We start from the raw sequence: 25631 nt of genomic DNA on the forward strand, positions 1-25631 counted from the left end.
AAATCCCTATGAGTCCCGCCGATGAGGAAAAAACTTCTTTCGTCACCGAAAGGGGTTTATATTGTTACCGGGTGATGCCCTTCGGCCTAAAAAATGCGGGGGCCACATACCAGAGGCTAGTGAACAAGATTTTTAAAGAACAGCTCGGAAAAACAATGGAAGCTTATGTGGACGATATGTTGGTGAAGAGCATGGAAGCAGGGCAACATTGTAAAGACCTGAGGGAAACGTTCGAGCTCCTCCGTCGGTACCACATGAGGTTGAATCCCTCGAAGTGCGTGTTCGGCGTCTCTGCAGGTAAATTCCTGGGCTTTATGGTAACTCACAGAGGTATAGAAGCAAATCCAGATAAAATACAGGCGCTGCTGGAGATGGAAGTTCCAAGGACTAAAAAGGAGATACAAGTTCTGACCGGAAGGATAGCCTCCCTCAGTAGATTTATCTCCTGCTCAGGAGATAAAGGCTTACCTTTCTTTAGAGCACTGCGGAAGAAGGGAGGATTCGAATGGGGGGAAGATCAGGAGGTAGCCTTCAAGCAGCTCAAGCAATACCTCGGATCCCCTCCTCTCCTGACAAAAGCAAAGAATGGAGAAGACCTCTATCTGTATATAGCTTCCACAGAGAATGCCGTCAGCTCGGTCTTGGTCCGGCAAGAGGGTAGAAAGCACCAGCCTATATACTACACAAGTAAGGTGTTAAGTGGCGCCGAAAAGAACTATTGTATGGTGGAAAAAGCCGCCTTCTCCATCATCTGTGCGGCGCGTAAGTTAAGACCCTATTTTCATGCCCATAGGGTTGTCGTGTTAACAAACCTGCCCATGAGACAAATTCTACAGCGACCGGAGAGTTCGGGGAGAATGACGAGGTGGTCGGTAGAATTAAGTGAATTCGACATACAGTATCAAACGAGGCCCGCGGTCAAGGCTCAGGTACTCGCGGATTTTACAGCAGAAAGGCTCCCCGAATCATCCACCAAGTCGAAGGAGTGGACACTGCACGTTGATGGGTCCTCTAATGCTGCTGGGGGGGGGGAGCTGGTTTCATCCTTTCTGACCTGGAGGGCAACGAAACTCTCTTTGCCCTAAAATTGGAATTCACAGCAACCAACAACGAAGCGGAGTACGAAGCCCTGTTAGCCGGCCTGCGATTGGCGGAGGCATTAGGGGTGGCACAGATCAAAGTATTGAGTGATTCCCAGCTGGTGGTAGAGCAACTCAAAGGAGAATTCGAAGCTAGGGATCCAAGAATGAAGAAGTATCTCTTCAAGGCAAGAGAATACATAGAGGCATTCGTCCAGTTCGACATAGAACATGTACCGAGAGTAGAGAATAAAAAGGCGGACGCACTAGCGAAATTAGCCTCAGCAACCGGTTCGGAATGGAAAGACACTATCTATCTTGAACGCATAGGAAAACCCTCATACGAGGAGGACAGAATTAACTCAGTGGCGTCCAAATTCAGCAAGGACGATTGGAGAGCATCCTTATTCCTGTACCTCCAGGATGGATCCTTACCAAGAGATAATAAGGAGGCTCAAAAGGTGAGGAGGAAAGCGGCAAGATATACGTTGATGGGCCGGGAGCTCTACAGGAGATCCCTGACACTGCCCTACCTCCGATGTCTAGGCAAAGACGAAGGGGAATACATACTACGAGAAATCCACGAAGGAGTATGCGGAAACCATCTTGCCAGCAGGGCTCTAGATCACAAAGCTATGCGACAGGGATTTTACTGGCCCACAATGAAGAAGGACGCGGTCGAGCTCGTAAAAAAATGTGACAGATGTCAAAGGTGCGCAATTGTGCCACGCGCCCCCTCAAGTCTACTCTCTCCTCTAAACAGTCCCTGCCCTTTTGCTCAGTGGGGGATAGATATCCTTGGACCTCTTCCACAGACGATTGGCCAGAAAAAATTCTTGTTGGTAGCAATAGATTATTTCACTAAGTGGGTAGAGGCCGAACCCCTAGTCACCATAACAGAGCGGAATATTACATGCTTCGTGTGGACCTCATTAGTTTGCCGCTATGGTATTCCCTTAGCGATAGTTACAGACCACGGGAAGCAGTTCGACAACGAGCGCTTCAAAAAGTTCTGTTCGGACCTGTCTATTAAGCTTCTCTTTGCGTCAGTGGCACACCCACAGAGCAATGGACAAGTAGAGAACATGAATCGGACGATTCTGCACGGACTGAGGACCCGACTCGAATCCATGCAAGGTAGATGGGCAGAGGAACTCCCTTCCGTTATATGGGCGTACCACACCACTAAGAGAGCAGCAACAGGGGAAACCCCGTTCATGCTTGTCTTCGGCGCAGAAGCAGTCATCCCGGCAGAGGTGGGCATACCCTCTTGGCGTAGGAAATACTTTAACGAGCAGACCAACAGCGAGGAGCTCAGATCAGAAATAGACCTACTGGAAGAGAGACAGGATCAGGCGAGTTTAAAAGTTGCAGCGTACCAGCAGAGGGTAGCCAAGTACTACAACAATCGCATCAAAATAAGGAATTTCCATTCAGGAGACTTAGTCCTGAGGAAGAGGCGAAACAACCCGTCCGAGCAGGGGTCGCACAAGTTAAAGCCTAATTGGGAGGGCCCATACAGAGTCACAGAAGAAATAAAACCCGGGACATACAAGTTGGAAGATGTAGGGGGGAAAGAAATTAAGAACACGTGGAATTCCGAAATGTTAAAGAAATACTATTATTAAAAAAAAAAAAAACGCTTCTTACAGCGCTGTAATAAAAGTGCCGCTTACAAAAGTTGCACTACATCAATAAAGGATGAAAAATTCAAAATACATATTCTGTTCCTACAGACTAATTTGCTTTGCTCCTATCTCCAGCCTCCTCCTCCTCCTCCCCTTCTTCATCCTCTTCCAGATCCTCCGCAGACTCGGGGCTCTCCTCGCCACAACCATGAGAGCTTACACCATCAAGAGGGATCTCGGGATGTTTAGTCCTCACTTGATCACGACACCTCCTGAATCCAACTCGGTAAGCTTTAGAGGTGTCGATAACAAATTGATTGGAGTCCTTGTATTTCTTCACTGCAGTTCGGGAAGCAGAAGCACCAGCAGTAGCTTCTCGGGCAGGAATTTCCTCCCTACGAAGGCGATCGATCTCTGCCTTCAGAGCTTGCTCGCGGAGCTCGGTCTCGTGCAGTTGGTTCTGAGCGAGGACATATTTTTCCCTTGCGTCCAGTGTCTGGCGATACATTTCCGCGACTTTCTCCTCCTGGGCCAGAGCCATCGTCGCCAGCTGGGAAAAGGTCCAAGGCATGGAACAGTTAGAGAGAGCAGGCATAAGTAAAAAAAAAAAAAAAAATTATAAAGCAAGTAAAGTAGACACCTGGTACGAAGTATGGCGGATTTTCGCCGAGAGAGCGTCAGGAAGGGTACACTGGGCCTGCACAAAGTCCTCGGCGTGAACAGCCCGGCGGAGAGCAGACGCAGAACGGGTCGGCTCGTGAAAAATGGCTTCCACCTGAGCCTGCGAGTGCGTAGGAGGAGCTGCAGGGACCTCGTCAGTAAGGGCACCGGAGTCACCTACTGCAGGGACTTCCCTTTGAGAGGATTCTCCCTCGACCTCTCTTCTCTTCTTCCTACTCCGACTCACCCTTTGCTTTCTAGCTTCTCCCATGAGCGATTCATACCTGGTGAAGTCCATATCTGCGAGTGTAAAAGAGAAATAGAGTAAGAACACCCACAGTAAAGGTAACACCTGAACGTACACATACACAAAATCAGGGGAGAGAATGACTTGAGGAAACGGGGCTGATTCCCCACTGCACAAGGACACGCTCCTGGAGCAGCTCCTCATGAGGGATAATACCCCGTTCACCAAATGTGCGAAGTTCTTTCAGGGTGGCCTGCTCTTCGGGGGAAAGTCTGGGAAGGAGATGGCGCACCCGAACTACAAAGGAAAAAAGGGTGAAAAGAGAAAAATGGGTTAGACGGATAACCTACTTGTAAGCCCTGAAAAAGAGGCTGGGGAAAGATAGCAACGTTACCATCAAGAGGAGAAGACCAGACAAAGGATCCGTTGTAGTTCAACTCTCCCGAGACAAAGAAGTAACGGGTCTTCCAATTATGGATGGAAGAACTGCCTGGTGAGAAGAGTTTATAGCCTGGTAGAGAGTTGAAATAATATAGCTCCTTCTCTGCGGAATGAGACCGCATTTGGAAGCAACTTCTAAAAAGGGGGACGGTAGGCTGATGGCCCAAGCGGAGCAGGAGTACAGCAAAACAAGTGAGCGAAAGATAAGAGTTCGGAACGAGTTGTGATGGTGCTATGCGGTAAAAACGTAGTACGCTAGAAACAAAAGGGGAAAAAGGGAGCCTGAGACCCAAGTCTAGATAATCGGTATAGAGGCAGAGCTCCTCGGATTTTTGGTCAAGAGCTGACTCGGTAGCAGAAGGTAACCTAACAGTGATATTCGATGGTACAGCAAAGAAATAACGGGCATTCTGCAGGTCAGACGAGGAGAGCTCACAACGAGCGCTCCGCACTGTTGTAGGTACCCTAAAGGGCTGTGAGGAGGTCTCCATAGGAAAAAACAATCTTGAAGGAAATACTAAGGGTCAAGCGGAGCAAGCAAACAGCAAAGATCAAGAAGAAGGGAAGCCAACACAGATCAAGACAGTAATTTCACACAAACAACAAGGCAATCTTACAAAAAAAGATCAAACATACAAAGCTAGCGCAAGAACAATGAAGAACAAGAAGAACAACAAGACAAAAATACTATAGAAAGGAAAGCATACCTAGCACCGAATAAGGGACTCGGGGAATGGAGAGGAGTAGAGAAGGAAGCAGTCCTCTTGGAATGAAGACGAGTGCGGAAAGAAGGAGTCCACCGGCCTTTATATAGAGAGGAGGACACGAATCCCTAGGGCGGGAATCTCAAAAATTTTCATTTACGAGAAGGATTGCTTCTCGAGGGAGGCATAGGAAACAGAAAATCTCTGACAAATGCACAGACGAGGCTTCCCGAGGACAAACGCCACCTCGGAAACAACAAGTTGCCTCGGACACAGCAACAGACGGATGGCCATCAATAACGCTGTCCTCCAACCCACTTCCCAAGGTAGGACGCATTTAATACCTGCTTTTAGATATCTCTCGCAGGACAGAAGTGTGCAGGTGCCTCGGGAAAGCGCGAAGGACGACCCAATAAATGAGCACGACTCATTGGCGCAGGGCCCAAAATGACGAGCACGACTCGTGAGGTGACCAACCAACAGATGAGCACGACTCATACGGAGGACGGCCCAAACTGACGAGCACGACTCGTGAGGCCAGAACAACCCAACAAAATGAGCACGACTCATTACACGGAAAGCCCAAACTGACGAGCACGACTCGTGAGGCCAGAACAACCCAACAAAATGAGCACGACTCATTACACGGAAAGCCCAAACTGACGAGCACGACTCGTGAGGTCAGAACAACCCAACAAAATGAGCACGACTCATTACACGGAAAGCCCAAACTGACGAGCATGACTCGTGAGGCCAGAACAATCCAACAAAATGAGCACGACTCATTACACGGAAAGCCCAAACTGACGAGCACGACTCGTGAGGCCAGAACAACCCAACAAAATGAGCACGACTCATTACACGGAAAGCCCAAACTGACGAGCACGACTCGTGAGGTCAGAACAACCCAACAAAATGAGCACGACTCATTACACGGAAAGCCCAAACTGACGAGCATGACTCGTGAGGCCAGAACAACCCAACAGACGAGCACGACTCATTATGCGGAAAGCCAAGCAAGGAGCATTATGTGTAACGTCGCACAGCCGAATAGGTTGGCCAGCTCGGCCTGATTGTCCAAAAAGCTCGGCAGAAAACAGCTCGGCACGAGTCCTGCTTCAAAGAGCTCGGACAATAGAGCTCGACACGAGTGCTTCCTCGAGGAGCTCGGCCCGAACAGCTCGGACAAAAGAGCTCGGCACAAATGCTTCCTCGAAGAGCTCGGTACGAAAAGCTCTGTAGAAAACAGCTCGGCACGAATGCTTCCTCGAAAAGCTCGGTACGAACAGCTCGGCAGAAAACAGCTCGGCACGAGTCCTCCTTCAAAGAGCTCGGACAAAAGAGCTCGACACGAGTTCTTCCTCGAGGAGCTCGGCCCGAACAGCTCGGACAAAAGAGCTCGGCACAAATGCTTCCTCTAGGAGCTCGGTACGAATAGCTCGGCAGAAAACAGCTCGGCACAAATGCTTCCTCGAGGAGCTCGGCCCGAACAGCTCGGACAAAAGAGCTCGGCACAAATGCTTCCTCGAAGAGCTCGGTACGAATAGCTCGGCAGAAAACAGCTCGGCAGAAAACAGCTCAGCACGAATGCTTCCTCGAAAAGCTCGGTACGAACAGCTCGGCAGAAAACAGCTCGGCACGAGTCCTCCTTCAAAGAGCTCGGACAAAAGAGCTCGACACGAGTTCTTCCTCGAGGAGCTCGGCCCGAACAGCTCGGACAAAAGAGCTCGGCACAAATGCTTCCTCGAGGAGCTCGGTACGAATAGCTCGGCAGAAAACAGCTCGGCAGAAATGCTTCCTCGAGGAGCTCGGCCCGAACAGCTCGGACAAAAGAGCTCGGCACAAATGCTTCCTCGTAGAGCTCGGTACGAATAGCTCGGCAGAAAACAGCTCGGCACGAATGCTTCCTCGAAGAGCTCGGTACGAACAGCTCGGCAGAAAACAGCTCGGCACGAGTCCTGCTTCAGAGAGCTCGGACAAAAGAGCTCGACACGAGTGCTTCCCCGAGGAGCTCGGCCCGAACGGCTCGGACAAAAGAGCTCGGCACGGGTCCTGCTTCAAAGAGCTCGGTGAAAAGAGCTCGGCCCCAAACAGCTTGGCAGAAACAGCTCCACACAAAACAGCTCGGCGCAAACGGTCGGCATGAGCTACTCAAGTATCCTACCCAAAAAAAAAAAAGGAGAGAGAGGGAGGGAAGACGATGAAGTATTAAAACCGAAAGACGCAAACACAAATAATGATTCAAAATTCTATCTAGAAATTTGAAACTAAGGGGGGGACAACTGATATGCCCATAATAAATCACGCTAATAAGGGCAGGTCAACGCCTGTCTCATACTTTCTCCAAGTCTGACTTTCTGACGAGTGATTAGCTCCGACCTAATAAAGAGAAGGAGAGATTCACGCCGACGCCCTTAAAAACAGAGTAACAGGCGCACGCACTTATGGCTGAAGAGCGATTCACGCCCCCACGCAATAAATCTGAGCCAACCAATGGTCAACTCAAGCCCCTATAAGTAGGGACTGGGGACGCAAGCAAAGGTAAGTCATTCAACACAATTATACTGTTGCATTCAGCCTTTCTAAAAGTATTTCCCTTACTTAGGCATCGGAGTGACCCCCCGGAGTACACCCCGGGTCCTCCAAGCCTTTATTTTCTTCTTTCAGGTCAACGAGAGTCGAAGGAGCACCCCAACCATATTTTTACCCCGCAACAAAAATAAAAAATAAAATATTATCTCCACAATTTATTTATTTATTTTGTTTTCAATTATAATTTTTCTAATGACACTTTTATGAAAAAATCATACAAATATGAATATTACTTAGTGCTTAAAATAATTAAATAATAAAATATCCAATGTATTGAAAGGGTTTATATATATATATATATAGAGAGAGAGAGAGAGAGAGAGAGAGAGAGAACAAGAGGCTTTCCTTAGCCTTCAAATATAAAGGGTAATTTCATTCATCTTTTTTGAATCCCTAGAAAATATTCCTATGCGTGATTATAATTTCTAAATATTTGTAAGTTTTAAACTTATTAATTAATCAATAATATTAAAATTTCTAACTTATTAATTTTTTGAACTAAACAAATATGAATTGAGTATTATATTACGTGAGGAACATGCGGAGAAAAAATATAGTTAATGATTTTACTTTCTCAATTAATTGTTCACGGTTTGACTCTTTTAAATTAGAAAAATATTAAGTCATTTTTTTTTTTTTTGCTTAACTTCAATTAAATACATGAGTATTTAAGAGATACAATTGTTTAAATTTAGCCAATTTCAAAATGAAAAGATCTTTTCAAATAAAAAATAAATATATTATTATTATTATTTTGAATAATAGTTGTCAAATAAATTCATTTTATTTTTTTGAAGGAAATTTTTTTTCTATATTTAAAATGAATGTTACGTGTATTGTGTGGGTCAGGTCTCAACTTATACATATATATATATATATATATATATATATATAAGTAAAATAAGATTTGTATTTGGCTTTCAAAATCCCAATGCTAATTTCTAGCAAATTTTAATTAAAAATAAAAAATTCTAAGTAACATTTATAGTTTTTCTATAAATATTATATATATATATATATATATATATATATATAATAGGCTACAATATTATTAGTAGTAACAGCTCATTTTATTAGAATTTGTCGCTATAAGTGAGAGGCAACTTCCAATAATAATTTTTTTATAATGTTCATCTTTTTTGAATTCTTCGGATGTATTTCTTATATATATGTGGCATATATAAGCATTCATTAACCTTTTTTAATTCCTTGCTGTATTAATTTCACTAAAAATTATATCTCACGGGAAAAAATATATATAAGTTTAAAAAAAATAGAATCAAGGATTTTAGAAAGTGAAAAATATCAAAGGAAATAAATGTATGGTCTTGTTATTTTATTACTTTCTCAATGAATTCAATTAATTGTTCTGATAGACCTAATTAAATGATAAAGTAGTCAAAGATACTATTTAATTCATGTAAATGTTTAATTAGTTATTTAGTAATAAAAAGTATTTTTATATTAAAATATGAATGCAATATTAATTTAAAATCATTATTAACAATTTTTTCAGATAAATTTATTCTTTATTTTGAAAATTAACAATTTCTTTATGTTGAATTATGACTCATTAAGAGGGACTTATTCACTTGAAGTTTGTTATAAATGGGAGGTTTTAGGGGCCCTTGAGCCCTTAATGCGTTAAACCTCTTTGTTTACTTAAACGAAACCAGCAAGGGCGGGGCGGGGCGGGGGGCAAAGCTCTCATGGTATAATGTATGTTTGAGTTAGTGTGCAAATATAATTGTATTATCATAGGAGGGTATTTTGGTGTTTTTACATAGGGTTGTATATGCATATTATAGTTGAGGATTGAAACCCTAAGGTAGTTTCATTTGATAATGAAAATTGTGCAAGGATTACATAAACACGTAGGCATATTACCGAATCATATAAATTAGTATTCTTTTTCTTTTTTTTTTTCTTTTTTTGATTTTCTCTATTTTTCGTATTTGTTGTGTCTGTGTTCACATAAGCTTAGGGCATAATTTTCCCAATTATTGGTATCAGAGCACTAGGTTCGTGCTATATTTTTTTGGGTTTGCATTTGGATTGCAGTTATTAAAGATTAGAGGGGTGAAGGCTAGACTTGAAAATTTCGATAGTAAAAGGAACTTCAACCTATGGCAGATGCGGGTAACTGATATGTTACTTTAACAAAAGGTTTACAAGATTCTAACATCAGAGAAATCAGAGAAGATGGATGAAGATGATTGGATGGAACTAGAATAGATCTCTTTCAGTACTATACGATCTTATTTGGTAGACTCTGCTGTATTCGATGTAATGGACGAGAAAAGTGCCAAGGGTTTATGGATGAAATTGGAGAGCATGTATATGTAGTGATCCCAAAATAAAAAATAAAAAATAAATAAATAAATAAAATTAAAAATTAACGAATTAAATAATTAACTAAATTAAGTAATTAATTAAATAATGATAATCATTAATTAAATTATATAACATAACACATTAATATATATTAATATAATAATATATGATTATAATATATATATATAAAAATAGGATAAGCCTCTTGAAGTTTAAGCTTCAGGAGATAGAATTGTTCTTTAAGAAACTCACGCCCCCCCCCCCCCCAAAAAATATTTTCCTACACCCAGCCTCAACCTCAGCCTCCCTCCGTCTCTGTCTCTCTTCCACTCTCAATTTCTCGATGAGTTTGTGGCGGATCGGAAAACGGAAGGTGTCGTTAGATTTCTAATTCCGTCATCGACATTTCTACTGGAGTAGATTTGTCATGGGAACGACTTAAGCCCTACTCTTTGGGAAAGGTAACTTTTCCCCATATTCCTAATTTTTCTGTAAATCTGCTGTTAAATCGACAATCGGGCACCACCACGTGGTCTCAGTCGCGATTGTCATCATTTTGACGTAGGTAAACTTTCAATTGAAATTTTCTAGGTCCCACTCCAAAGCGAGAGTGGAATTTGAAAATTTTGGCAAATTTGGTATAATTGCGGGTATTACTATTTATTTGGGAATTATGGCTCTAGGAAATATTTAAATAGTATTTTATTCAGGAATAATTTATTGGAATTAGGAATTTAATTTCAGGGTCTGGGTGAGAGCCGCAGACATCTTTTCGGGGTCCTTATTGGCGTAGTGCAAGAAATTAGGTAAGGAGAAAAATATATATTAAATCAGAATTTTTATGAATTTAATGAAAAATAAATTATGTTATATGTACGTGTATATATTTCGATATGAATTTAAAATGCCAACTGTTTAAATTATGTTTTTTCAAGTTTAGGACTGTTTATTGGATACGTATATGTGAAAATGAACTAATAAAAGTGGAAAAATATTTTCAGGATAATTATGTAAGAAATGAAAGGTATTTTCAGTATATAAACATTAAATGTTGGTTAGCTTATTTTACAGGCAATGTATGAATTTTATTGTTAAATTATGTGGCTTGAGTAAATGTAAGTTATGTGCAAATATATATTAAATGTATGAGATGTTGGTTAAGTAATGCATTGTGAATAAAACATGATATGGACTATGTTGTTTGTGTGTGTTAATGCAACCATGTAAACAGCTGAAAGATGTTGGGTAAATATGTAACAGCTGAAAAATGTTGGGTAAAACCACTGAAAGATGCTGGGTAAATGTATGACAGTTGAAAAATGTTGGGTAAAACAGTTAAAAGATGTTGGGTAAAATAGCCGAAAGATGCTGGGTATTAAATGAAATGAAATGAAAAAAGAAATGAATGAAATGGAAATGAAATATGAAATGTGAACAATGTAAAATGGGAAAGAGTCACTTAAAGTGAAATGAAGTGTAATGTTAAAGTTATGAACATGAACATTGGTGAATGATTGAACAATGACAGAAAGAATAATGTATTGTGGTATTAGTAGTATTTATGCTAGTAGAACATGTTACGTTTGGGCAAGGTAAACTCTTCGCCCGAGGGCTTGCTGAGAAAGGCGAGTGCCCTGGTTGTATCAGGTGTAGCAGTAGGCTCCATAACGTGTTAGGGCAAAGGGAAACTATTTGTATGGATGGGTAGATTTCCCTATTCTTGGGAGCCTTCGCCGGTAAACTTTTGTATGAACTGTGTGAGTACGAGATCAATTTATCACTTGAGGGCTTATTGAGTGAGGTTGGTGCCCTGGTATGCTTTAGCTGTGACCTTTGGGTTGCCAAATGTATCAGAGCAGAGGGGTGCTACTTGTATGGGCGGGTAATCACCCCTATCCTTGGGTAATCTTGTGGGAAAAATATCTTGCATGTGTTTGAATAAGATCAAAAAATGATTTCATAAATTATGTTAAAGATTTGCAAATGTTAAATATTATGTTGATTATAAACTCATGTTGGCCACACACTATTTTAATATATTGTTTCTTCCCTTACTGAGACGTGTCTCACCCGAATATGAACTAATCTTTTTCAGGACCTCCACGAGATCGAGCTTAGAGAGCTCGAGCTGTTATAGCACCTTTGAGGAAAAAGGGTATAGTTTTAATGTTTTTGGGAATGTAAATATTTTATGTATTATGTTTAAGTCTTCTGAGTGATGGATGGTTGTGAAACATACTGATATTTGGGGATTGTGTTTTGGAGATATGTATTTATGTGAATATAGGTGGATATATAATGTATGTTAGAATATAGATGGATGTAGAAAACTCTAGTGTTGTATTTGTTGAAAGATTTTAGTTATGTTTTCCGTTGCATAAATGATATTAGAATGTGGATTATTAGGTAAATGAATTGATTAGTAGCACTCCGGGCCCACTTAGGGGGTCAGGGTGTTATAGATGGTATCAGAGCAATGTCCAGCCAGAGGTGTGATTAATTTCACATCGCCTGGATATGGAAATGTTAGAGTATTAGGTTAGAGATGATTTATACTAGAGTATAGGAAATAGTTAGGATAAGGATGCTAGATGGATGGGTTAGGTTAGGTGTTAAGAAGTAGGTATGGTGTAGGGGAGTATAGGATTTTGAATTATAGTTTGGTGGTAGAAATCCCTTGGCGGACTTCTGTGATTTTCTGATTCAGTCAACGGTTTCAGAAAACCACGGTAAATCCATCGATGGTGATGTTCTTAGCCATGATACTAGTCCTTATGTGGAGAACTTTGATGTTTATTGGATTTAAATTTAATGATTGTGTTGATTAGGTCACGATGTGGAATTCTTATCTCTCTCTTGTCCTATTTTCAGGATGGATCCTAAAGATGAGGATGTGAAGGCAGAAGGAAAAGATGATTCAGACACCTCTAGTGAAGAGGAAATTGATACCTCGGTGATGTTGAGAGGTATACCCCGACAGGTCAAGGCAGAAATGAGAAAGGATTCCAGAGAACAGAACTGCCCAACTGTAGATAAGGGCAGTAGCATCAAGGAATTTATGAGATTGAACCCTCCTACTTTTGAGGGGGGACCTAATCCAGTGATTGTAGAGAACTGGCGTCTGCAGATAGAAGAGATATTGGAGGTACTTGCCTGCACGGACGAGCAGAAGGTCCGATATGCTGCATTCAAAATGACTAGAGAGGCAAAGCGTTGGTGGCATTCTGCGAAGCTGCTAGAGGATCAGAGGGTGGTAAGGATAGCTCTTACCTAGGAGAGATTCAAGCAGCTGTTCTTTGATAGGTATTTACCTTTGTCTGTCAAAGAGGAAAAGATTGAAGAATTTACTAATCTGACACAAGGGAATATGACGATCAGCGAATATGCAGCCAAGTTTGTTGAATTTTTGCATTTTGCTCTGTTTCTGATCCCGAATGAAGTAAGGAAATCCAGAAAATTTGAAAAAGGTCTGAGGCGCATAATTTATGAGCTAGTGGTGGGGTTTTAGGTTTAGAACTTTTCAAATTTAGTTGATAAGACTTCGGTGTTGGAAAAGAGCATCCAGGGCAGTACAGAGCCTGTAGAGCAGAAGAAGAGGCCCGCACCACCTAGTTTCTAAGCTGAGATCAGTCAGGGGTCAGGGAAGAAAGGAAAAGATGCAGTGGGTCCCGATTATCAGGGTAATTAGTCTTATCCCGTATGTTAGACATGTAACAGAGGCATAGGGGAGAATGCTGGTTTTGGACTCCTACCTGTTTCAGGTGCGGTAAACCAGGGCAAGTTAAGAAGAATTGTCGAGAACCGTTGCCGGTAGTACCTGCACAGAATCAGGATAGAGGAAAGTAGCCAATACCACTTGGCAGAGATGGTCCAGCACGAGTTTACTCGTTGATCTAGCCTAAGCCAGAGAATGCCAATGGGGCAGGTATGAATTTATGTTTAAGATAATGATGATCGTCTTTAATTTTAGATAATACAACGGTTTATTTGGTGATATATACTAAATTGCATGATTTGATAAATTTTAGTGATGTGAAAAGATGATTGGATAGTAGAATTTCAAGGATGAAATTTCTTGAGGGGAGAATGAAGTGATCCCAAAATAATAATAATAATAATAATAATAATAATAATAATAATAATAATAATAAATGAAATAAAATAATAAATAAATAAATAAAATTTAAAATTAACGAATTAAATAATTAACTAAATTAAGTAATTAATTAAATAATGACAATCATTAATTAAATTATATAACATAACATATTAATATATATTAATATAATATAATATATGATTACAATATATAATAAATATATATAAATAGGACAAGACTCTTGAAGCTTAAGCTTCAGGAGATAGAATTGTTCTGCAAGAAACTCACGCCCCCCCCCCTTGAAATATTTTCTTGCGCCCAGCCTCAGCCGCAACCTCCCTCCATCTCCGTCTCTCTCCCACTCTCACTTTCTCGATGAGTTTGCAGCGGATCGAAAAATGGAAGGTGTCGTTAGATTCCTAACTCCGCCACCGACATTTCTACTGGAGCATATTTTTCGTGAGAATGGCTTAGGCACTACTCTTAGGGAAAGGTAATTTTTCCCCATATTCCTAATTTCTCTGTAAATCTGCTGTTAAATCGACGATCGAGCACTACCATGTGGTCCTAGTTGCGATTGTCGTCATTTTGACGTAGGTAAACTTTCAATTGGGGTTTTTTAGGCCCCACTCCAAAGCAAGAGTGAAATTTGGAAAATTTGGCAAATTAGGTATATTTGTGGGTATTACTATTTATTTGAGAATTATGGTTCTAGGAAATATTTAAATAGTATTTTATTCAGAAATAATTTATGGAACTAGGAATTTAATTTCAGGGTTCGGGTGAGCGCCGCAGGCATCTTTTCGGGATCCCTATTGGCGTAGTGCAAGAAATCAGGTAAGAGGAAAAATATATATTAAATTAAAATTTTTATGAATTTAATAAAAAATAAATTATGTTATACGTACATGTATATGTTTTGGTATGAATTTAAAATGCCAACTGTTTAAATTATGTTTTTTTTTTTCGAGTTTAGGGCTGAATATTAAATACGTATATATGAAAATGAATTGATGAAAGTGGAAAAATATTTTTAGGGTAATTATGTAAGAAATGAAAGGCATTTTCAGTATATAAACATTAAATATTAGTTGGCTTATTTTACAGATAATGTATGAATTTTATTGTTAAATTGTGTGGCATGAGTAAATGTAAGTTATGTGCAAATATATGTTAAATGTATGAGATGCAGGTTAAGTAAGTAATGCATTGTGAATAAAACATGATATGGACTATGTTGTTTTTGTGTGTTAATGCTACCATGTAAACAACTGAAAGATGTTGGGTAAATGTGTAACAGTTGAAAAATGTTGGGTAAAACAACTGAAAGATGCTGGGTAAATGTATGACAGCTGAAAAATGTTGGGTAAAACAGTTAAAAGATGTTGGGGAAAACAGCCGAAAGATGTTGGGTATTAAATGAAATGAAATGAAAAAGGAAATGAATGAAATGGAAATGAAATGTAAAATGTGAACAATGTAAAATGGGAAAGAGTCACTTAAAGTGAAATGAAGAGTAATGTTAAAGTTATGAACATGAACATAGGTGAATAGTTGAACAATGACAGAAAGAATAATGTATTATGGTATTAGGAGTATTTATGCTAGTAGAACATGTTACATTTGGGTGAGGCAAACTCTTCGCTCGAGGGCTTGCTGAGAAAGCCGAGTGCCCTGGTTGTATCAGGTGCAGCAGTAGGATGTTTAACGTGCTAGGGCAAAGGGAAACTACTTGTATGGGCGAGTAGATTTCCCTATTCTTGGGAGGCTTCGCTGGTAAACTTTTGTATGAAGTGTGTGAGTACGAGATCAATTTATCACTTGAGGGCTTATTGAGTGAGGTTGGTGCCCTGGTATGCTTTAGCTGTGACCTTTGGATTGCCAAATGTATCAGAGCAGAGGGGTGCTACTTGTATGGGCGGGTAATCACCCCTATCCTTGGGTAATCTCGTGGGTAAAATATCTTGCATGTGTTTGAATAGGATCAAAAAATGATTTTAGAAATTATGTTAAAGATTAGCAAATGTTAAATATTATGTTGATTATAAACTCATGTTGGCCACACACTAATTTAATATATTGTTTCTTCCCTTACTGAGATGTGTCTCACCTGAATATGAACTAATCTTTTTCAAGACCTCCACGAGATCGAGCTTAAAGAGCTCGAGCTGTTATAGCACCTTTGAGGAAAAAAAGGTATAATTTTGATGTTTTTGGGAATGTAAATATTTTATGTATTATGTTTAAGTCTTCTGAGTGATGGATGGTTGTGAAACATACTGATATTTGGGGATTATGTTTTGGAGATATGTATTTATGTGAATACAGGTGGATGTATAATGTATGTTAGAATGTAGATGGATGTAGAAAACTCTGATGTTGTATTTGTTGAAAGATTTTAGTTATGTTTTCCGCTGCATAAATGATATTAGAATGTGAATTATTAGGTAAATGAATTGATTAGTAGCACTCCGGGCCCACTTAGGGGGTCGGGGGTGTTACAGTATATATCAAAGAACAATACTTACAAATTGTTCTTGAAGAAGTCATTATTGTTTATTTATACACCTAAGGTTGGGGATATGAATTATCAAATGAATTAGTTCAATTAGATTCTCAGCAATTTGCTTTAAGTGGATATGAGGATTGAAGATGAAGATAAAACATTGATATTATTATCCTATTTTCCTTCTTCAATTAAACACTTAGTTACGACACTACTCTACGAGAAATCCATTCTAAGCTATGAAAAGGTTTATGGGGTTGTCAAGCCAAATGAGACCAGAAGAAAACTCGAAAAAGTGGAGCATAAACCAAATGGCTTGGTTGCCAAAGTCATGCATAGGAGACGTAAATCAAAGGGAAAGTATCAGAAAAAGGGTAAATTGAAGTTAAAATCAAGGGCCAAGAATGTTGAGTGTTTCAAGTGCAAGAAAAAGGGGCACTATAAGTGGGATTGTCCTCTTTGGAAGAAAGAGGAAGACAAGAAAGATCAACTTTCAAGCTCTGCAAGTGTGGTGGTGTTGGAATTTGTGTGTTCCCAAGAGGGGGGTGAATTGGAAATTTAAAATTATGTCTTTCTAGGTATAACTAATCCAACAGCAATATACCTCAACCTAGGGTCTGTCTAAAAAACATACCAATTCAACAAATAAACTACTTAGTAGATATATAAGCAATTAGAGCAAACTCAGTATATCAAGCATTCAAAGCAATAAATTTTAACATACAAGCGTAGAAAGGAAATTACGGAAAATAAAACTGACACCAGATATGTTACCGAGGTTCGGCCAATACTGCCTACGTGTAGTAACCCGGAAAATAATGGAATTTAAATAAAGAGGGAGAGAAAATATAAACCAAAATAGAAGGAGGCCATAGACTTCATTGACGACATTGCATTTGAGAGAGTAAAAATAATTTCAGAAAATTGCCTAGTTTCGTCTACGAACACAGGGTCTCGTTGACAAAAGTCGTCAGAATTTCGTCGACGAACACAGGGCTTCATCGACAAGAAAATACCGAGAGAGGTTTCCAACTGCTCTAAATTTCATCGACGAATACAGGGCTTCGTCGACGATTTTTATGAAAGACTCATCGACGAAGTGACGTGTCTCATCAACGAATCTGGCAGTATAAAAGGAGGGAAACTGGGATATTTTGTCATTTTCACCGTGCCTCTCTCTCTCCTCTCTCTCTCTCTCTCTCTCTACGTCTCCCTCTACCTTCTCTCTTCGATTCCGGTCCCACCAGTCGCAGAATCGACGATCCGAAGCTACCACGACACTCCTGGTAGAGTTCTCTGCACATCTGCTGGAGCAGATCGTCGAGAAAACAGAGTTGGATTTCATCCCAAATTCAGGGTAAGGCCTTTTAGCTAATTTTGGCTTTCTGGCAGTTATAGGAAATGATATAGACGGAAAAATACTGATATTTTGTTCTAGCATATGTTGGTTTCAGGGTGTTTTGTAGGAAGCCCTGCGGGTGTTAGGCTTGTATTCCCTAGGGGCTTTTTAGTAGTTAGGTAAGAGAAATATGCTATGCTAGGCATTTCTTAAAATATGATACAATTTATTTAATTACGAAAATTATGTATTTAGTATGGTGTGTCTTGTGAATATGTATATGGTACGGGGATATGTTTTACGAATTTAGTTTCATGATTTTATGAATTTCAATATTATGATTATGCGAATCTTAGTACCATGATTTTATGGATTTTAGTATCATGATTATACGGATCTCAGTACCATGATTACATGAATTTTAGTATTATGATCATGCATCTTCAGTATTATGATTATTCAGTTCTCAGTATTACGTATGAATCAAAGTTACAATTTATGCAGCATCATGATTATTTCAGTACTTCAGAATCATGACAAATCAGATAGATAGATAGATATATATATATATATATATAGAAATATATTATATGATATCAGACCATGTTGGACTTGCAACTACAGAGCACGGTACCGTTGCTACAGATACTATGTTACTTATTTAGTGCAACCACCTATTCAGATAATACGTGGTAAGGTCGACCACTTAGGCCCTTGAAGAGGTTAGGCTCCCCATCCAGATATGGGTTGAGGTGGGCAGGTCGACTGACGGAGTTCAGTGATTTATTCCTGGTTGGCCAGTCAGGGTAAATCCAGCCTACGGGCCGCACAACCCTGTCATGAGGGGGGCAAGTCATGACACACAGATAGCCACAGGGAACAGTTTCAGTTACTATTACATATGTACGAATTTACAGTAACAGAGACTATACTTATGTACACTAGAAGTATTTGAATTATAACCATAATACTGTCATGTTAAGCAATAGGGAAAAGGGGTGGTGTATTCTATTATTTGTACTGTACTTTTGTACTCAGCTATTCATGTGTATATGAAAATAGATTTCATGATATATACTAGCTCATTTGCCACACACTAGCAATATCATATTTCTCCTTACTGAGCGTTGGCTCATCCTAGTGTTGATATATTTTTCAGGTGATCCAGGTAGGCGAGCAGACCAAGCTCGCAAATAGAGGGGCTTCAGTAGTGCCCTGCCAGAGAGTGGGTATATTTTTTGGGAGTGTTTTTGTACATCCCAGTATAGTTGAGAGAATATTTGGGAAAACAGATATATGTGTATATTTTGGAAAAAACATGGTAGCACTCTGGTATTGATATTGTATGATATGGATATGTTTATTCAGTTTATACTTTTCGTTGCTTAGGTTTATGATTGGGTTTTTCCCTAATATGGTATCGGAGCATGTAAAATATTATAGTGTGGAAAAAAAAAACCCATTTAATCAATCTATGGTCTTGAGCTTATATTCCTTATCATGCATGATGCAGTTACTACAGACCATTATAATTACAGACCAAATAATTAAATGCATTTACAATAAATTAAATATCTCCTTCTTCTTTTGCTCTTTGTGCATGGAAAATGCCGGATGATGCGAGCTTTAAGTTTTGTGTAGACTTCCATTAATTCTCTTCCATGTGTGTGATATGAATCATAAACCTATTCAAGTACTAGGCACACACATTAGATCCAAGTGCTTTGTCAGCATAAAAAAAGGGATCGGACTCAAAAAGCCAATAGGTGATAAATAGTTCCAACGATAAAGAACTCTTGTTGGTTGCTTTAGCTAACAATTCTTTTTAGCATAGTTGTGAAAGTGCAGTATACTCGGATACCACTCGTCGGTCCAGGAGTATATAGAGTCAGGGGGTGAATGGACTCTTTTCATGTATTTTGATATTCTCTACAAAATAAAAGTCTTGACAAGATACAAATAATTATATCACAATATATCAAACGTAAGTCAAGCACAAGACACGAATTAAAGAGTATAAGGAGAGAAAGCTTAACACCAATATTTAACGTGGTTCAACACCAAGCCTACGTCCACGCCTTGAGACCAACTCAAGGATTCCACAATCCAACCGGGAAAAAATCCCTTTCGCTCACCAAGAGCCACAAGGTTCACTAAGAATCCTTGCACATTGGTTCACCAAGAAGCTTCAATCGTGGTTCACCAAGAACCCTTCGCAACTCGGTTCACCAAGAACCTTTTGCAACAAGAAGATGAATTACAAATATAATGCTCCTTGAATGAACTAATATTTAATACAATCAAAACCTCACACAAATCTCTCCAAGTAATGATTTACAACTAGATTAGAGAGCAAGAGAGAAGATGAGCATAAATATGATGAAAAAGTTGAAATGTGTTTGAAAAATGATATATAACTATGTCAATCAATCTTTAGACAAGTATTTGGCTTGTTTATATAGGCAAAGGGGCAAACTAGCTGTTTTATGGCCGTTAGGGGTTTAATATAAAAAACTATTTTGAAAACTAGCTAGTTTTCACACGTTGGGGTTCTGCATCTGTCCCAAACCATTGATGGTTTTTTGAAATTTCTAACTATTGTTTCCTGAAGGTCTTCAATATGAAAGTTGTGGGATTTTTTCTTAACTTTCCATAGACACCAAGATTGCACTTTTTGGAGTTTTCTAGAAAAAGTAATGCTCTAAATACTGAAGGGTGTTTAGAAAATTTAAGAGGTGCATAATTAAGGTTTTAAACCTAACCAGGACCAAGTTTGTAAAAGATTATAACACTAATCTGATTTAAAGTTTGTCCTCATGAGTTTTCCTTTGAATATATGATATCTTGTTTATGAAAACACATTTGAAAGCTCATTTTGATGTCTTATATGCTAGTATGTCTCATATATAGAAATATACCTGTTTTTCTTGAGTCTTTAGGACATAAACTTGTTTTGACAAGATTGGGACTAAGTATGTAAATGTTTATAATACTAGCATGTTAAAAACTTGTCCCTTATGAAAACATATTTTGAGTATAGTATTCTTTTGTTGAACTCTTTGATTTATCTTTGAAAACTATGAATATTGAGTTTGTGACTTACTAAAATCCTACATACTCTTTTGTCCTAGTATGCATGTACATTTTGCTCAACTCTTGCTCAGAAATCATCCATGAAACAAAACTACAAGAGTTACAATGAATACTACCTCAAACACTCTCCATTATATATAATTCTACATTAATCTTCCATGAGTGTGCTTGAGTTCTTCTAAACGAGTGTCTTTTTTATCTTTCCTACTTGACATCTACTTGGTCTGATCTTTGCCTTTGATCCAGTACTTCATGTATTTGTCACCTGTACGTGTACTAAACATGATCTGTAAAGATAGGATACACTAGGAACCACAAATAGGTTAATATCATCAAAACACATTAAATATGATTATGAAGCCACCAAGGCTAACAATCTCCCCCTTTTTGATGATGACTAACCTATTAAGAATTTTCTTACTCTTTGCATTTGAGTTCGACTTACTATAGCTTATTATGCAAAGATAAGTCTACCTAGAATTACTAATGGAGAGGAGGGCACATCATATTCCCTTTTTATTTTTACCTAGTTGTAGTAAAGTCTTTCTAAATCCTATTTCCTAATCCTAGGTTCTAAGGAGACAATGGTTCAAAAATATGTGTTTCCTTTTGGTACCTATTCTTAATTGGGTCCCAAGGGGTTGTTGTTCTTAACAACCCATTCCATCTTCCATTCTTTTCCTCTAGCACCTCTATAAGGACAAAAATATCGTATGCGACCATTTCTTTCACAATATAAACAAACTTGGTTTGTGTGAGAGGGTTTTGATTTATTTGCATTATTTTTGCTTGAAGAGGCATAACCATGTGATTTAAAATTCTTTTTGCAAAAACAATTTCTCTTAACTCCCAAATTTTTTTGGAGTTTTCTTTTCCTCTAATGGTTTTACCATGATCTTCAACTTTATTTTTCAAGAGAGTGTTTTCTTTCAAGTCATTTCCAATTTGATTTTTCAAATTTCCTACTTCTTCTTGAAAAATTTCATGGTCTTTTTGAGCTTTTGAAACAAGCTCCTCATTTTCCCTTTTAAGGGAGGCATTTTCCTTTTTTAAGGTGGAACAAAGACAAGATTCCTTTCCTTTGCATTTTGACAATTTATCTTTTAAATTTGCTACTTTTACTTTTAAGGCTTCATGCTCTTTTTCAATATTTGTGTTCCTTCTTTTTACTAGGACTAATTCATCATACAATTTAGAACAATTATTTACAACTTCATCATATGAAGGTATATAATAATCCTCATTCGAACTTACTTCATCTTTTTGTTTGTTAGCCATGAAGCACAAGTGTGCTTCTTCTTCATCATCACTTTTATTGCAAATAGTGGCATTCATAACATTATAATCTTCTTTTTGAAATTTCCCTTTGTGTTTGATCAAGGGACAATTTGTTATGAAATGTCCAATCTTACTGTAGTTGTAGCATCTAATGCTATCATTTTTATTTGTTTCCTCTTTTCTAGTTCGCTTACCAAAATGTTGTATTTTTACTAGAAATTAAATTTCTTAAAATCTCTTGTGAGTGATTCTAAATCATCCTCACTATCCACATTATCTTCTAGCATTTCTTTGTATTTTGAGCTAGATGATTTCAATGTCATACCCATATTCTTTCTAGGCTTTTCAAGATCAAAAGTCGTGTTTTTTTTTTTTTAATTTCATAGGTCATAAGTGATCCAATTAACTCATCGAGTGTGACTTTGGTTAGATCCTTTGCTTCCTCAATGGCGGTTGATTTAGCATGTCATGACTCGGGTAAAGATTGGATAACTTTTTGAACATTACCCTCCATAGAATAAGTTCTATTGAGTGCTTTTAGACCATTTGTGATGTGTGTGAACCGAGTAAACACGGATGTGATAGATTCTCCATCATTTATTTTAAACATTTCATACTCATTAACTAGTATGTATATTTTGGACTTCTTAACTTGGGATGTACCCTCATATGTGACTTTAAGTTTATCCCATTTTTCTTTACCAGTTTCACAACCACAAATATGATTATATTCATTGTGACTTAAAGCACAATAAAGAAAATTCTTAGTTTTAAAATTAAGCTCTACTAACCTTGTTTCGGTGTCCGACAACTCCTTAAGTTGTTTTGGTTCACCTTTGGCATTTTTGAACTTGTAATCTCCCTTTGAGATGACTTACCACATTTTAAGATCGTGTGCTAGGATGAAGATGGTCATTTGATTTTTCCAAGCCGGGTAGTTGGAGCTATTGAATAATGGTGGTTTGGTCATAGATTGTACTTGGGAAAAGTTGTCCACCAAATACTCCATTTGATCTTTACGCTCTGGATTTTACTCTAAAAAATTCAAGCGCCTCGCTTTGATACCAATTGAAAGTGCGGTATGCTCGAATACCACTCATGGGCTCAGGAATATATATATATATATAGAGTCAGAGAGGGGGTGAATGGAATCTTTTCACGTATTTTGATTTTCTCTACAAAATAAATGTCTTGACAAGATACAAATCATTATATCACAATATATCAAATGTAAATTAAACACAATACACAAATTACAGAGTATAGGGAGAGAAAGCTTAACACCAGTATTTTAACGTGGCTCGGCACCAAGCCTACGTCCACGCCTTGAGACCAACTCAAGGATTACACTTTCAGCTATGAAACTCCTTCACTAGCGGAGAATCCTTTACAACCGGGAACAAATCCCTTTTGCTCACTAAGAGCTGCAAGGTTCACCAAGAATCCTTGCACATCGGTTCACCAAGAACCGTTCGCAACTCGATTCACCGAGAACCCTTTGCAACAAGAAGATGAATTAAAAATATAATGCTCCTTGAATGAGCTGATATTTAATACAATCAAAACCTCACACAAATCTCTCCAAGTAATAATTCACAACTAGATTAGAGAGCAAGAGAAAAGATGAGCATAAATATGATGAACAAGTTGAAATGTGCTTGCAAAATGATATATAACTATGTCAATCAACCTTTAGACATGTATTTGGCTTGTTTGTATAGGTAAATGGGTGAACTAGCCATTTTATGGTCGTTGGGGGTCTAATATAAAAAGCTATTTTGAAAACTAACTGTTTTTCGCCCATTGGTGTTTTGTTTCTGTCCCAAAACGTCGACAATTTTTTGAAATTGTCAACTTTTTTTACCTAAATATCTTCAATATAAAAGTTGTGTAATTTTTTCTTAGCTTTCCATCGACACCGAGATCACATTTTTTGGAGTTTTCTAGCAAAAGTTATGCTCCAAATACTGAAGGGTGTTCAGGAAATTTGAGAGGTGCATAACTAAGATTTTAAACCCAACCAGGACCAAGTTTGTAAAAGATTATAACACTAATCTGATTTAAAACTTATCCTTATGAGTTTTCCTTTGAATATAAGATATCTTGTTTATGAAAACAAAATTGAAAGCTCATTTTGATATCTTATATGCTAGTATGTCTTACATATAGAAATATACCTATTTTTCTTGAGTCTTTAGGACATAAACTTGTTTTGTCAAAATCGGGAGTATGTAAATGTTTATAATACTAGCATGTTAAAAACTTGTCCCCTATGAAAACATATTTTGAGTATAGGATTCTTTTGTCAAACTCTTTGATTTATCTTTGAAAACTATGAATGTTGAGTTTGTGACTTAATGAAATCCTATATACTCTTTTGTCCTAATATGCATGTGCATTTTGCTCAACTCTTGCTTGAAAATCATGCATAAAACAAAATTGCAAGAGTTACAATGAATACTACCTCAAACACTTCCCATTACATATAATTCTATATTAATCTTCCATGGATGTGCTTGAGTTCTTCTGAATGAGTGTCCTTTTGATCTTTCCTACTTGACTTCTACTCGGTCCGATCTTTGCCTTTGATCCAATACTTCATATAATTTTCACTTGTACATGTACTAAACATTATCTACAAAGATAGGATACACTAGGAAGCACTAATAGGTTAATATCATCAAAACACATTAAATAAGATTATGAAGCCATCAAGGCTAACAAGTTGGACTATGGATTTTGGTTGCTTTTTCAATATTGTCCATATATGGAATGGTTTGATACTTATAGGGAATGTGATGGTGGGTTGGTATTTCTTGGGGATAATCACCATTGTCTTGTAATTGGAGTTAGTAATGTGAAATTTAGAACGTTTGATGGCACTATTAGAGTATTGTAAAATGTTATACATGTTCTAGAATTGAAGAAGAACCTGCTTTCTTTAAGTTACTTATAAAAGAGTTTGTATGAGCTTTTAACAACTCCTGGAAGTGGAATCCTAAAGGTGTCAAAGGATTCTATAGTTGTTATGATGGGTGAACGAGTCAATAACAATCTTTATTGTCTAATAGGCAGTACAATTGTGGGTAGTGTAGCAATCGCTTGATCGAATACCAACATATTTAACACTACACTCTGGCATATGTGCCTAGGACATATTAGTGAGTGGGATATGATGGAACATAAGAGAAAATCATTGCAAGGGTTGAAGGAGTGCAAAGTTAATTTTTGTAGGTATTGCATTTTAGATAAGTTGTGCAAAGTGAAATTCAAGTTGTCTTCTAGAGAAAAAAAAATCATTTTAGATAATGTTCATAATGATGTTTTGAGGTCTACATGGGTATTAGCTATGAATAGAGTTCAATATTTTATTAGTTTCATTGATGATTACTCTAAGAAGCTTTAGATTTACATCATGAATAAAAAGTCAGACGTATTCTCTAAATTCAAGCAATGGAAGGTAGAGGTTGAAAAGCAAATGGGAAAGTTAGTGCAGTGTCGTAGGTTAGATAATAGATTAAGGTACAAGTTTGATGAGTTTTTGAACTTTTGCAGGTTTGGGGGAATTGTTAGAAATTTTATAGTTCACTGGACTCCACAATCGAATGGGGTGGCCGGAAGGATAAATAGG

This window comes from Malania oleifera, chromosome 12 (genome assembly GCF_029873635.1).
Source record: "Malania oleifera isolate guangnan ecotype guangnan chromosome 12, ASM2987363v1, whole genome shotgun sequence".
Taxonomy (NCBI): Eukaryota; Viridiplantae; Streptophyta; class Magnoliopsida; order Santalales; family Ximeniaceae; genus Malania; species Malania oleifera.